Raw genomic sequence first — 13,877 nt, 5'->3', positions numbered from 1 at the left:
TGCGCCGGCTGGGCTTTCCTCCCGGGTGGTGCGCTGAAGAGCCGTCGGCGCTCTCTCCAGCTGCTGCCCCCCGGCGCAGTTTGCCCGGGATGCTGAGGCTGCCACCACTCCCACCACCCTGGCCCACTAAGCTTTACTTTCCGGAGGGCTTCGGGGAGTCTACGTTTTCCCCATCCGCAGGGAACAAATAGCTTAAAGGCTTCGGTCAGCTCTGTGGCTGCTGACCCAGAAAGCTCGGACCTTCTTGATACTCCTCTGCCCACCCCTCTGTCCTCCTCCACGATGTGGGAGAGGAGCGCTCGGTGCCAAGAGTCCCAGCCCGGCCCATACCTGGCTGTCTCCTGCCGGCTGGTTCCTCCTCTGGCTCGGCTGACAATTAAGTCGGCGCGTCTGCTTCCTGTGTATATCCACGATCGTGAGAATGGAACCGAGGATTCAAATGTTGCCTTGGAAAAGCTCCGTGATGTGATTGCTCAGTGTATTCTCCCCCAGGCTGGTAAAGGTCACACCATTTACAAAGTGTGTGTGTGTGTGTGTGTGTTGGAGCAGGAGTGCCCTGCAGGGTTCCCAGGTTAACTTCTGGGTGCTGGTGGCCCAGCCCGTTCCTGTGACTTCTCCTTGGCCCTCCTGGTAAAGCGCCCAGAAGCCACTGCTCGCGGGAAGGACTGATACCCGCAGGGGGGACCAGGCCTCCGGTCTCTGCTCGGCCCGCAGGGACGCCCTCTTCCCGGCGTCCGCCTGAGAAGCCTCCAGATTTGAAAATCAATTCAGCTTCGGGCGTAATTGTCCGCTTCTCACAATCACGCTCCAATCTGGAATCGAACTTGGTCCTTGGGCCTGGTGGGGACGCGTGGGGCGGCCCCCAGTGTGGGATGTACACCCGGCCACCACATGCCGCGGCTTTCTTTCATTTACAAAGGAAAGAGAAAAAAAAAATCTGCAACAAAAGGCAGAGCCGTGTCCGCTTAGGTGCTTTCATCCCTCAGAGAAAGGACAGATGTGCCCATTGTCAGGCTCTTGGCAGTTACGACCGGGTCAGCGCCAAGCCTCAGCCCCGGGCGAAAGGTGGTCACAATGGGAGCCTGCCTCTCAAAGCCTGGGTATTTGGGCCCGGATATGGAATAAAGTGTGTGTGGCCTGCACTGGTCCAAACTCAAATTGTACTTCCCTTTGCTGGGATACCGGGTCAGAGCCCACCAGAGGTGTTTCTACTGAAAATGCTCCCAGATCCCAGGAGACATCAGGGCTGGGATGGAGGTAGCAGAGGTGACTGGTTCCCCTAGGGCCTAGGCTAGGCAAAAGCTTGGGCAGGGCCACCCTTGGGGGAACTTCCCACCAGCTAAGGCATGAGCAGGTCCATCTCTTTGCCTAGGTTCTTGCCACCACCAGGACATCATGATCCAGGTAGGTCAGACTGGTGGGTACAGTCAGTCAGCCCAACTTCCTTGAAAGTGGTCATGTCCTGGAATTGGTTAGTCTGGCTGATTTGGTCACCAGAGACACTCCTATCTTGTCCAAACAATGCCTACGGAGGCCTTGGAATTGGGGATCTACTTCAATGGATTTAGCATCTACTTGCCCAGTGAACATTTAGGAATTTAAGGCCCCCAGAGAGAAAGAAGATCTTTGGGGAAAATACACTGACATAAAGAAACTCAGAAAACAAAATTACTCTATTTAAACTTTTATCTACATTTATCTATCCAGAGAAACAAGCATAAAGTGTATTTTCTGCCTAGTGGATCACAATATGTTAGTGGGAAGCTGCATTCTTGTTTCCTTATTGTTTTTGTTCTCTTTTTGTCATAGCATAGAATGTGTGGGTCTCACAGGAAACCAGACAATGGGTTAACGTAGCAGGCAGCTTTTGAGCTAAACTATTGTCTCCCCATACCCCCATATTTTAATCCCTTGGAAATTATTGACTTGTCCATATGACAAGTCTTTTCCCAAAAGGCAGTTTGTCAAAAGAAAGAAGTAAATACCACCAAGTGCACAAATTGTTCATGGTTTTTTCTTTGTGTATCTAATTAGGGGCTTGATTTGGAAACCTTTCTTCACAGGGAGCTCTGGCTGAGCCCCTAGACTCTAGGGCCTAGAGGCTACCTGAAGAGGGCTGGGATCAGGTGAGCAAAACTCCCCCATTCCCTTTGTGAAAAGGGGGGCTGGTTCAGTGTTGGTCCCTAAAGGAGAAGTCAAAGAAAAGATCTAGACAAGCATTGTCTATGTTGAATTAATATGTGTGCAGGACTTGCTTTGGTTTGAAAATCTCCCTAATCTTTCTTGGCTATTCATGCTATTATATTTAACCATGGTTTTCCTATAGTTGACTGAATTACAGTGATTTCTCAGAAACATTTTATCCTTACTTGATTTTTTGGACATTTTTCCTCTATGAAGGAAAGGGGTGGCTTCCCTTAGGCCAGATTAAAATGAGAGAGAGAGAGAGGCGCTAAACATTGCCAATTGCTGAGATAGCTTTTTGTCATGTTGTCTCCCTCTTCCCTTCCCCCTTCCAGTGCTCAGCAGAATGCTTGGCACCCATCAGGTGCACTGTGGGGGGAATGAAACAATTCAAACCCAAGGAGAAGTTCCTTGAAACTACTTGGTTGATCAGTGTATTACCGTATGCAGTTCCAGGGGAGGGCTTATTAGCAACTGGTTAGATTTTGAGTAGCTGCAGGGAACTTAAAAAAATAATGTCAATCATCATCACAAAATTACATACATGTGTATATTTAAGAAAAAGGGAAATAAGACTATTGACTAGATGCTTGTTGCTGGTAATATTTTCAGTGTGGAAACCAGGATTTCAGACTGCTTATTTTGTAAATATCGGGGTGGTGGTGGTGGTGGTGATTGGGCAGGTAAAATCTTTCCCATGCTGGATGAGCTAGAGCTTACCAGGTGACCCCATTAAACTTAGAAAAGAGAATGAAAATAAGTCCATTCCTCCAAATGCTGGCCACACAAGCTTTTCTGAAAACTTCCTTCAGCTTCAGAGCTCCTGCTTTAGTTTTCTTTGTGAGTAATAGAGAGCTAACATATGGCCTCATCCCAGTTTTCTGGGCCGTTCCAAAGAAATGTTTTGAGAGCCCCTCTGAGACATTGAATGTTTACTTCCCATTTGTTGACCACATAAAGAGCAAGGCTGGGTGTCAGGGCAGATCTCCCCCCACCCCCACCCCCGCCCCCAGCCAAGTTCCAGTAAGCGGCTGGCTCCTTGGCCAGAGTTTCAGAAGGTAACTCACCAGTGTTTCTGATGCTTGAAGCAAGTCTAGAATTAAACTCCTGGCGAGGAACCATTTCTTCAGTGTCTGGCAACAGTATACTGGCCACAACTTGATAACTATGGGGTGAAGGATTTGGTGGTGCTTTCTGCCAGGCTCTCTTGTCTTCCTCCCGCCTCTGGAGAAATTTAATTCAGAAAATTGCTGTTGGCTTGAATAGAACACCAAGAAATTCAGAAGGGGGTGGTCTGGTGATTCCCATTGAAAACCATTTAAAAAATTAATCAATGACTTCTCTGTACTCTCTGGGGGCCAAGGAAAGGGTAACCAATTATTTTAGCCCTCTTCATTAATCTTTGATCTTCTATTAGCATATAGTTTTTAATTCATCTGTTCAGTTTTTTCCCTTTTTAAGCTAAATTAAGGGTTTTGCTCATAACAGTATGTATATTTTATACTCTGTTTTTGCACTCTCCTTTGTTCTATGGCCTACCTACCCTCTCCAAATCCAAAGAGAAGGTACTCTGGTGAAGGGCTCTCCCCAGCTGGTGCCATCTCCAGCTGACCCTGGGATTCTGGGAGATGCGGAGGGTGGCCAGGAGAGCTGTGCCAGGACCTCAGACCCCTTGCCAGCATTTCCAGTTACTTCATCTCTTGGGCCATCCGATAAGCTAGAAGTGGCTCTCTTGGGTTTAAATCTGTTCTTGTGGTCCCCAGTTTCAATGAGGACTTTTCAAGGCCTCAGGCCCAGTGCCCTGAAGGGAGGAGTGTCCTAATATTGTGGAGGGGTCTAAGGCTCCCTGGTGATGCTTGGGCTGCAGAACCCCGCGCTGCTTTCCTCAGCCAGTTGGATTCTGGGGGAGTTGCCCTTTCTCTTGTCAAACTTGCAGTCGATTTTTCTTTCTTTGATCTTTATATCGTTGAAGTACATTTCAAAGGAGATCTGTCGGGACTACCGGGGGTGGACTTAGTGACGGATTTTCCGGGTTTGAGGCGGTGGTTCAGGATCCTCTCCGGGTGCCTAGAATCTAGATTAGGAGGTGCAAGGGTAGTGTGCTAGTGTTCGGGACTAGGAGGACAGGGCAAGGGGCAAGGGGCCCTCTCGCTGGTGCAGTTCTACTCCGAAGTGGGAAAACTCAGAGAAAAGAGGGCGGTGGGAGACCAAAGTCGGCTTGGCTCAAGATGGTCTCCAGATGCACCATCCCGGGCCTTGTAGGAAGGACGCAAGTCACGGGTTGCAGCCCCGCCAGGAGCCTGCGGCGGTGGCGGCGGCCAGGGGTGGACCAGTTGCACCGCCCACCCCACCCCGGGGCCCATTGGCGCCCTGCGGCCCGGCGGCGCGCGGCCCACTCGGCAAACTCCTCCACAGCCTCACAGGATGACGAGAGCAGCTGCACTTGGGAAGGAAAACTCTTTAAACAAATCATTTTGGTGTCTAATCAATTAGTGTTTGCGCAGTCAAGTACCATAGATTTAACAGAATAATCGTTACCGCCCTTGTCTTTATTTGACACGCAGACACCTAGATGATTTAAAAATGAAATGCCGGTGTTCTGGGCGCCCCACCCCTTGCCTGCGCCTCCCTCCAGGCCTGCGCGCCCCTGGCCTTTGTTTCCTCCGGGCCTGCCTCCTCTTTCCTTCCTTCCGTCTTTCCTTTCCTGTTTACACTTTGCGCACTTTCCCTTCTTTTCTTGCCCACCCTGCCCTGTCCGCGGCGCCTGCCTCGGCCTCTTCATCCCTTCACTCGCGTGGCTGACAGCCTCCGCGTGGGCCCCGTGGGGCTCTGGGCGAGCGCGCCTGCCTGCCCTTTGGCCCCAGCGCCATCCCCACGCAGGACGATGGCGCCCTCGAGCGCCCAGAAGCCCTTTCCCCGGGACCCTCGCCCTCGAGCTCTGATGCTCACCCTCTCACACCCGCCGGAACCATCCAAGACCTAAGTGGCCGGTGCGTGCCCTTTACCTTCGGTGCCGCTCCGCTAGGAGAATACCTTAACCAGCGTGGCGGGGCTGCGTGCCTCACAGGGTCTTGCCCCACATATGTGGTGACCTGGGGCGCCGCCTGGGGCTGAGATGAAGAGCTGAGGTGGCCTTGGCCCCCACTCCCCGAAGCCTGGGCGAGGAGTCCGTGCTGCGGAAGGTGGAGTCCCTGGAGACCGGTGTTTGAGGGATGTGTGTTACCTCTGGGCCACGGCCAGCGCCCAAGGTCTAGGGGTCGGGAGGGCCCCAAGGAGCTTGTGAATAGATGCTCCTGTGTCTCCCTCACCTCGAGCCTTTCGTCAGGCTGTGGGGTGCACGTCTACGCGTGTGCATGTATTTGTGTAGAGGCGCTAGCTGTGCACCCTCGGGGTCTCCCGCCACCAGGGCTGGGATGTGGGAGCCCCAACTGGGTTGTAGGGATAGCCGTCAGACCCAAGAGACCTGGAAGCAGGGCTGGGAGGGTGTGGGGATGATGGGTGGGCGCAGTGAGAATTTTGGCCAAGAACACCTCCACTCCTTTGAACCCAGCAGAGAGGCGGAGCCTGACACATCTGGGTAGTGGTTTTGGAGAAATACCGGCTGTAATTCTAAAGGTGGGGAGAAAGAATGAGCTGGAGGCGAAGCCCACCCCCTTGATGACTGCCAGATCCTGGGGCTCCGAGGCCCCCACCCCAGCCTGGAGGGTCTCAAAGGCCCCTAGAACTGCCTCCCAGTCCCAGGTTTCAGGCACTCACCTGAGAGACTTTGCTCTCAACAATAGATGATTACAATGTACTTGACTAACGTCTGTATTTTCCTGTTTAACATACATTAATCCAAAGTAACAAAAAATCAATATTGCTAACAATATTGCAAACAAATCCTAGTCTCTCTCATACAAAAACCTCGTCAGATTTTCAGTCACTTCTACCCACTTGAATTTTGTTATTTCTCCTAGCCCACTGGTAGCTCCTGGCTAGCTTGGAATTCAGTCCTGACTTTCAATAGCCTTCTCTAAAAATCTTGATTTTTTTTTTTTTTGCCATTGTGGGGAACCTGGAACCCTCAAAATCCAAGCCTCCTCTCTCCCCAAGGCCCTTTGAGGACCCCAAGGGTTTACCTTAAATTCTGTCCCTTTATGCACCAGGGGGTGCCCAAAGTCACTGCTCTCAGTAACTTTGGATTTTGTTTTCCTTCTGCAACAGAACCCCCCCTTGTGGCAGCCTCCAGCTCCCCCCCAGAACTGGAGAACCCACACTTGCCCTCCCTGCCAATCCTCCTCACCTCAGCCGCCTGAAGCTAAATTGCAGCCCGCGGTTCTTGTAGGGAATTTATTATGATTCCTCTTATTATTTTTTTTAAAAAATTGGTGTTTTCCACCCGGAAAAAACAAACCAGAGGGGCTGGCTAATGAAGGAAGTTAGGTTTGCAAAACACTGTAAATAATTTAGTATTGGATTTCAAGGAAAAAAAATAGCTTTCTTAAATCATCCCCGCAATATAAATTGCAGACTTACAGTATGGTCCTGGTAAGTCTAAATTTTTAAAGGAGCAATATTCAAAGAGACATAGATGTCTGTATTAATTATTTATTCGCTGGTGCCTTCCTTCGTTTCTAACTTATTATTAATTAGGCGCCTCTAGTCTTTCGCAGAGCGCTCCACTGAGCCGGTTGCAGCTTTAAATATGAATTAAAAGCAAATCCAAGCTACTGTAATGCGAAAATTATTCCGTGTCTTGCATGGCAGAGATGAATAGCCGCGTGGATCAATACCGTGAAACTCGGCTTCGAACGACAGGGTTATTGATAGCTTATATTAATGATGTTAATGATGGAAAAAGGAAAACAAGGGCCCACCCGACTTAGAAACTTTTTGCCGCTGAAACCCCGCAATAAAAACGGGAAGGGGGCAGGACACGGGCTTAAGTGTAATAAGAAAATTATTTATGAAACCGGATAAATGACTTCAGAGCCTTGATGCATTTGAACCTAACGCTCGGCTCCTGGCAGCCCTGGCTCCAGCTGGGGAGACCACTCCTAGGCAGCCTCCGGTTTGCCGCCGCCTTCCCCAGTCCCCTGCGGGAGAGCCCTTCTGGGGGCGATGTGGTGGGGCTTTTGGAAGTTGGTGGAAGGGGCAGGCTGGAGGCTAGTCCTTGCTGCGCGGAGGAGTAAGTCCGTCAGCGGTCCCTGCAGCCTTTGGCCCGATCTCTTCACGAATGCTCTTGGCACCCGCTCCCGAGAGGAGTCCAATGCTCGGGGCTTGAGTGGGGCACAGATCTGGCTCTGCACTGTCGCCTCCCACCCATCTGGCCCAGACTCTCGGGGCCCCAAAATGTAAACGGGTAGTTGGTTTTTGGAGGTGGGGTTTTGGGTGAAGAAAAACTGCTCTAAACAGGACAGAAAACCTGGGTTAGACGCCCACTTTTCTCCTTCGTGCCTTAGGCAGGACTTTACCGGGGTTTAACTGGGCTTTGCCTGCCAGCGCCTGGCAAGTTTGGGATCCTTGAGACTCAGTTTCCTCGCCTGCGGAGAAAATGAGCGCACTGGTTTGGGTTGCACCCACGTGCAATTCAGCCTAGTCGCCGCCCCTCCCCTGATGGTCTCAAATATCGACCCACTCTCCTTTTCTCACTTGCCCAGGGCCACTGAGTGGCGGGGGAGTAGGGTGGAGGAACAAAAGGTTAAATAGGGACCCTAGAGGATAGCGGGAAAGGTCAGAGCCCCAGGGTCACCGCCAGGCACAGAGCAGCCTGATCCCCCCCCCCCCCCCACCGGGGCTTTTTTTTCCCCCCCGCCGGGGCCCTGGGCCCTAGGAGGCCAGGAGTTGGCAAGGTGATGCTAGGTTATTGGGTGGGCGCCCGCGGGACTTCCAGGTCAGGCCAGGAGTCTAGTCTTTTGGATTGGAGTAGGAAGTTGGGGGGCTTTTTATCTATGCTTAGGACTGTCATTTGGTCTGAATTTCAGGGGGACGAGAAGGCACCTGCAGCTGCAGTAAAAGGCCCGGGTAGTTTACCAGGGCAATCAATCACAGTTTTCCTCCGAAGGATGGGTAATATTATATATTTTCGTTATTAAAATCTGCTTTCCCTCCTTTTCCTTAGTCTCTTTCATCATTCTTTTCACTTCTCCTTTCCCTTTTCCTCCTTCCTTCCATTTGTTCTTCCCACCTCTCCTTTCTTATTTTCTTTTTCTCTTTTCCTCCCCCCTTTCTTCCTCTCCACCTCTTCCCTCCCTCTACCCCCCCTCCCAACTTCTCCTCCCCCATTCCCTCCCTCCTTCTCTTCCTTCTATAGGTAGGTGGAGGCCTGGCCAACCTTTCTGCTCCTTGAGACTTATCACATGAAAAGTGCAAACTCCATTTGGCATTGATATAAAATAATTTTATTTTTGAGAAAGGAAAGAGGCAGATGAACACCAGAATGTGGAGGGGGCACTGGTGCCTCGGCCCTTTCACTGCAACCAACACTACTCCGTTGGGCCTTTGCAGGGGTGGGTGTCCCATGGCTCAGGGTCTGGCCCCTTTCTGGAGCCTGGGGCTCAGGTTCGGGGAGACCAGGAGAGTGTCCTCCTCTTGCTAAGGCTCCCCATCAGACCCCCCCGCAACATCACCAAGATTTATGAGTTGGCTTATTTTTATTTGACTCTATTCTGAAAAAAAAATTAAACAAAGTGAATCGCTGAGGCCATAGTTCCTAAAAGCACCTGCCGCGCCTTACATCTATTCCAGGGCACCAGAGGTGGCCCAGTTGAAACCATTATCTAGACAAGTAGACAAAAATAAAATTTCCTGCCACCCGGCAAGAGTCCCCTGTCAGCTACGCAGCTTCAAAGTCTACAATCAACCACAGTACGTGTGTCAGATGCGCACCGATGTAGACACAGCCATAAAGCCACACAATGTACCAGCAAAGGCCCTTCCTTCGAAAGGCAATACAACGGACACTGTAGAAAATCACTTGATTCCGGGGGAAAAAATCAATATCGAAATTAGGTTTATTGTCTGTTTATATGATTAAAAATGACAAAGTGTTGCCTTTTATTTTCATAAAAAGACAGAAGGCTGAACAAAATAATTTACTATCGAGTTCTGCTCGTTTCATTTGCCGGGCAAAACCTGGAGGAGGCCGAAAGGGCGGCTGGAAAGCAGTGGCCACTCTGCTGCCCCCGCTACCCCCCAGGTCGTCCCACCATGGGAGGAGATGCGTGCTGCCGTGTGTTGCAGAATACATTTCCTAATCTCCAGTCTTCAGCCATGCGGGTCCAGCTGGGTGGGTCTCAGTTCTGCTGCGTTCCAAAGAAATGCAGGCAGTCTGTCCCTCGCCCCTTCCTTAACTTAAACCCAGGTCACAGGTCTTGTTCTCAAAGGTAATTCTCAGGATGGCCCTGCTTTAGTGGTTGCCTTCCTGGCTCACGCAGGGGTGGCCTCCTAGACCCCCATTCAGCCACCCTGGATCTTCGATTCTACGAAGCACTGCCTCGTTTGAGCGTGTGTCGGGTTGCTTGACGGGGACCAAGGGGTTCCGAAACCTCCGGGGCTGGATTCTCCAATTGTGACGGGCGGCGAGCCGCATGCTGGGGGGATAAGGCTGTATAGGGGCACGCGCTGGTTACACCAACGCCGGGGTTATTTATCTATGTTAAAAACAAAAAGGAAAACCAAAAAACAGGCACCGTGTGAATCTCATCTTAAACTGCCCTCCCTACCCTCTCACCCCCCAAAGCCGAGTTAGAATCTATCCTCTATCTCCGCTGCTGCTGCTCTTCGGCGAGAGCCCAGAGAACGCGGAACACGCTCCTATCCGTTCCCCGCCTTGTTCTAGAACAAAGTAGCCCGTAAACGCTCGCGGGTTCACGGAGCGCGGCCCACGAGGGAGCGCGAATAGCTTCAGGCGCGTCATTAGGGAAATAACCAGCAAGACGGGCCCCTCGGAACCCCTATGTGCGCCTTCCCGTTCGGAACCAGCGCAATTTCGCCGGTTCACGCGCCTCAGACTCGTTTGTTAAAGACGTTAATGGGTCCTCCTTTCATTCTGGACCGGAGGGGGCTGCTCTCCTGGTGGCTGCGAAAATGAATCCAAACCAACCATCTCCTCCACGGAGTCCCTGGGGCGCGGCTCCTCCAACGCCTTCTCTTGGGCCGAGGACTTCAGGAGAAGCGGACGTGGCTGCCCCTATTACTTGGGAATCTGACAGGCCTCCACGTCAGGGGTCCAGCCCCGCCAGCTCAGCCGCCCACTTTCTGCTCGACGTCGTTGCGGGGCCAGGCCAGAGCACCTTCCTGTCGCTGCAACTTTCCCGGACGCCGACGGGAGGCGGCGAGGGCGCGGCTGCGGACAGGCAGGCTTGAGGAGGTGCCTGGGGGTGGAGGAAGGCAGCCTGTGGCCCCGCTTCTCGGAGGGGGCAGCTCAGGCTCCCTTCTGCATAAAGGCAGATCCAGCCACCAGCTTTCTGGGGGACACACCCTGCCTCTCCTTTCCTCTCCAGTCCCTCTCTCCAGGCTCTTCCCCCTACCGGCCCCCCTCTCCAGCCTTTCGCCCCAAGCCAACAGTCCGAGGGTCAAAGGTCAGGCCTTCCTAGGCCCGGCCTCTTCCCAGCACTGCTGCTGGCTGGGTCGGGAGTCTCCCAGTCATTTTCCACTGACCGCCAGCGCCCACCCAAGAGAGCACAGAAGCAGATCTCAGAGCTCCCTCCTCCTCTGTGTAGCCCTCTCTGATGACCCGGGTCTCGGGTGAGGGGCAGGTTAATTTAGGAAATTACATTGAGAGAATAAAATCATTTGTGGTTGAGATTGGGGGGGGTGTTTAATGATTTCTGTAAGTATCATTACAGAAATGACGTGGTGTGGTTATTAAACTGGTCTGGTTATCATTTCTGTTGCCCATTCCCAGGCCAGAGCTGGAAAGAAGTTGCTAGAAGCAATCTACAAGAGACAAACGAAGCCCAGCTTTCCAAGTAGGCTGATCTCTTCCAAAGAGGTCGACCTTTCACGTGAATGGGGGCAAGGCCAGCAGAGTAAAAAGCAGATTTCTATGCATGTTCACGTGGCGCAATGTAATGAACACATCTCCATCAATTCCTGGAGGCAGAGGGCTCAATTTGTTTTGTTTTTAGCTGAGAATAGCCTCAGCCTCCGCCTCAGCTCTGACGGACTACAGAGCAGCCAAGTAGTTAGAATTCTCTCTCGAATGAATGTGATGGTCAATAGAACTCTCGGTATCAAATGAGCAATAATTTGCTGTGGCTACATGCTGGATAATGAAAGATGTTAGCAGGATCAATAAAAAATGAAAACACTTTTACTTACATCTTGAGTTACTGTTTTAAGAGCAAGAGGAATGCAACAAACCCAAAGCTAGGTTTAGAGCCTCCCGTGCCCCCTCAAATCCACAAAGCTCTGTCACTACGGGAATGCAGCTTCTTGCCACCAGGCCTCTACCTGCCTTCCTCCCTGCTCAAAGGCAAGTAGGTTATTTACATCAACATTAACCCATTAGAAACCAGTGATAATTTAACTATCAGGGTTTTTAATTTTTTCTTTTTCCCCCTACAGCCATAAGTAAAGTTTAAATTGTTTTTTTTTAATCAGAACTAAAGGTCATCTAGTTGGTTATAGTTTACCAAAAAGAGTAGGGAAGCATTCTAAAGCTGACTTGTCCTTTGAATGCCTCTACATGTACACTTGAATGAGACACGCCGGAGGGCCCCTGCTCTTTGGTTGTGCAAACACAGGCAAAGAAACAGATTTAATTCCTTTTGATCTGTTATGTTTGGCCATTACATTAGAAAATTCAGACCTTAAACGTGCTCTTTCCAGATTAGCTAATTCTCTCATCTTCTTTCATAGTCATTTAGTCTGTTCAATTATTATTTTTCTATTGGGTTTATTTGTACTGCTTTCCTCATCATTCAATCCCAAACACTCCCTTACAGATCTGGTCCCTAAGAAACCTATTGTGAAACCACCGGAGAAGCATTCTATACATACATATATATTTTTGATACCAAGACTTTAAAAAATGAGAAGCTATCCCAACTGCTCTGCATAAAACAGGAGCAGCGAAACAGCTTACAGCCAGATAGCTTCCAGCACCGAACCAAATAAGCAAAGACCATCGGGAAATATGTTTGGATATTTCTGTAGGCGTAAGAAGCCTACATTTTCTCACCATTAAAAAAAAAAAGTCACGCATTTATCTGCTGCTTTATGTCAGTCTGACCAGAGGATCTGGTTCTGCCACTGATAACGGTCAGTGCTGCAAGGACAGTGGACTGTGGTCATCTTTAGCATGTTTGGGCGGATCCGGAGAGATAGCCGGCAACCTGGGAGATTTAGAGAGCGGGAACCAGCCCAGGAAAGTGTAGACAAGTTCCAATTTGGGGATTTCCCCGGGTGAGGGAGTGTGGCCGGCTCCACTGGTACAACTCGCACGAACACAGGTGTGTGTCTGCAGCCGCACGCTGCGTTAGCCGGAGAGCCGCGCACAAACCGCGGATCCGTCCCCGTCCCCGCCGCTGCGCTGGGCGCACCGGGATATTTACACCCTGTTTGGGAGGCCTCCTCCCTGCCCTCATTTGCTACTTTAAACTCGACAGGAGGATCTGTTAGTGGCCCTGGCTGGGATGGCAGGCTGGGAGGGTGGCGCCCCCGCTTGGCTCTCCGGCTGTGACGCCGCTGCTGCCCTCCGCCCTCTGCTCCCTCCCCGTTTGCGTGGAACAAGCTCAGCAGTGGACCAGCGTGGCCGGGCCCCTGCCCTGGCTGACCACCTCCCCCACGCCCGGCCTGCGCCTGTGAGACTGGCTTACCCCAGTGGGCGAGTCGCAGCGCATTAGCGGATTTCATGGCAAGTTGCTTCCGTGACAAGCGGTCAGGTTTCCGTTTGAGGACTTGCCCCCTAGGAGGGAGGGAAAAAGAGAGTCAATCTGCATAATTTCAAATGAGAAATAAACCACAAACGGGGACCCTAATTTCAAAAGCCCTAATGCCGCCTTCCCCCTAACCTGTAGCCCCGACGACCCCCCACGCTCAAGGCACAGCAAGAAAAAGTAATCCGCACACGTCGCGGGTGATACCTTTTATTGCGCTCATTTAAAAGACAGGGACAGGATGGCCCCCTCCTTGAAGCCTTTCTCCGCAGCCCGGGGCAGGTGGGTCAGCCAGGCCCCTCCGGGGCCGCGGATTCCGGCAAGGTCGCGAGGTGAGGGGCGAAGGGAAGAACGATCTCGGGCTCTGTGCCAAGCAGCCCCCTTCGGCGCCCAGGGTCTGAGCCAGACGCACAAACCCAAATTCCCTTCAGCGCCTTCGGCTCCATCTTTAAGTCCAAGCAAAGATCAATTCTCCCTCTCTCTTGCTTGCACACATTTGCAGCCATAAATAAACAGCTCCCGGCTAAATCAGGAACGAGAGAAGAAAAAGAGGGAAGAAAGGAGAAAGAGAAAGACGAGAGCCGGAGCGTGGGTCTCGCTTTGCCCCTGCGCCGGCGCCGGACGGCTCTTTTTGGTCAGGCCAGCCTTGCATTTGGGGTTGCAACTTGCATTTGAATAGCTGCCTGGGCTTGTTATGGACCCGGGAAGGCTCTGAAAGGGAATCACTATGCAAATTGTCCCAGTTACAATCGAAAGGTTCGATCTCTAGGAGCTGCCTGACGGAAGTTGATGTCAGCTATCTGTGCATTAGGGTTGCATTACCGCCTT

This window comes from Myotis davidii, unplaced genomic scaffold (assembly GCF_000327345.1).
Source record: "Myotis davidii unplaced genomic scaffold, ASM32734v1 scaffold132, whole genome shotgun sequence".
NCBI lineage: Eukaryota > Metazoa > Chordata > Mammalia > Chiroptera > Vespertilionidae > Myotis > Myotis davidii.
The sequence above is the reverse complement of the archived record's forward strand: the minus strand, read 5'-3'. Positions refer to the sequence as shown.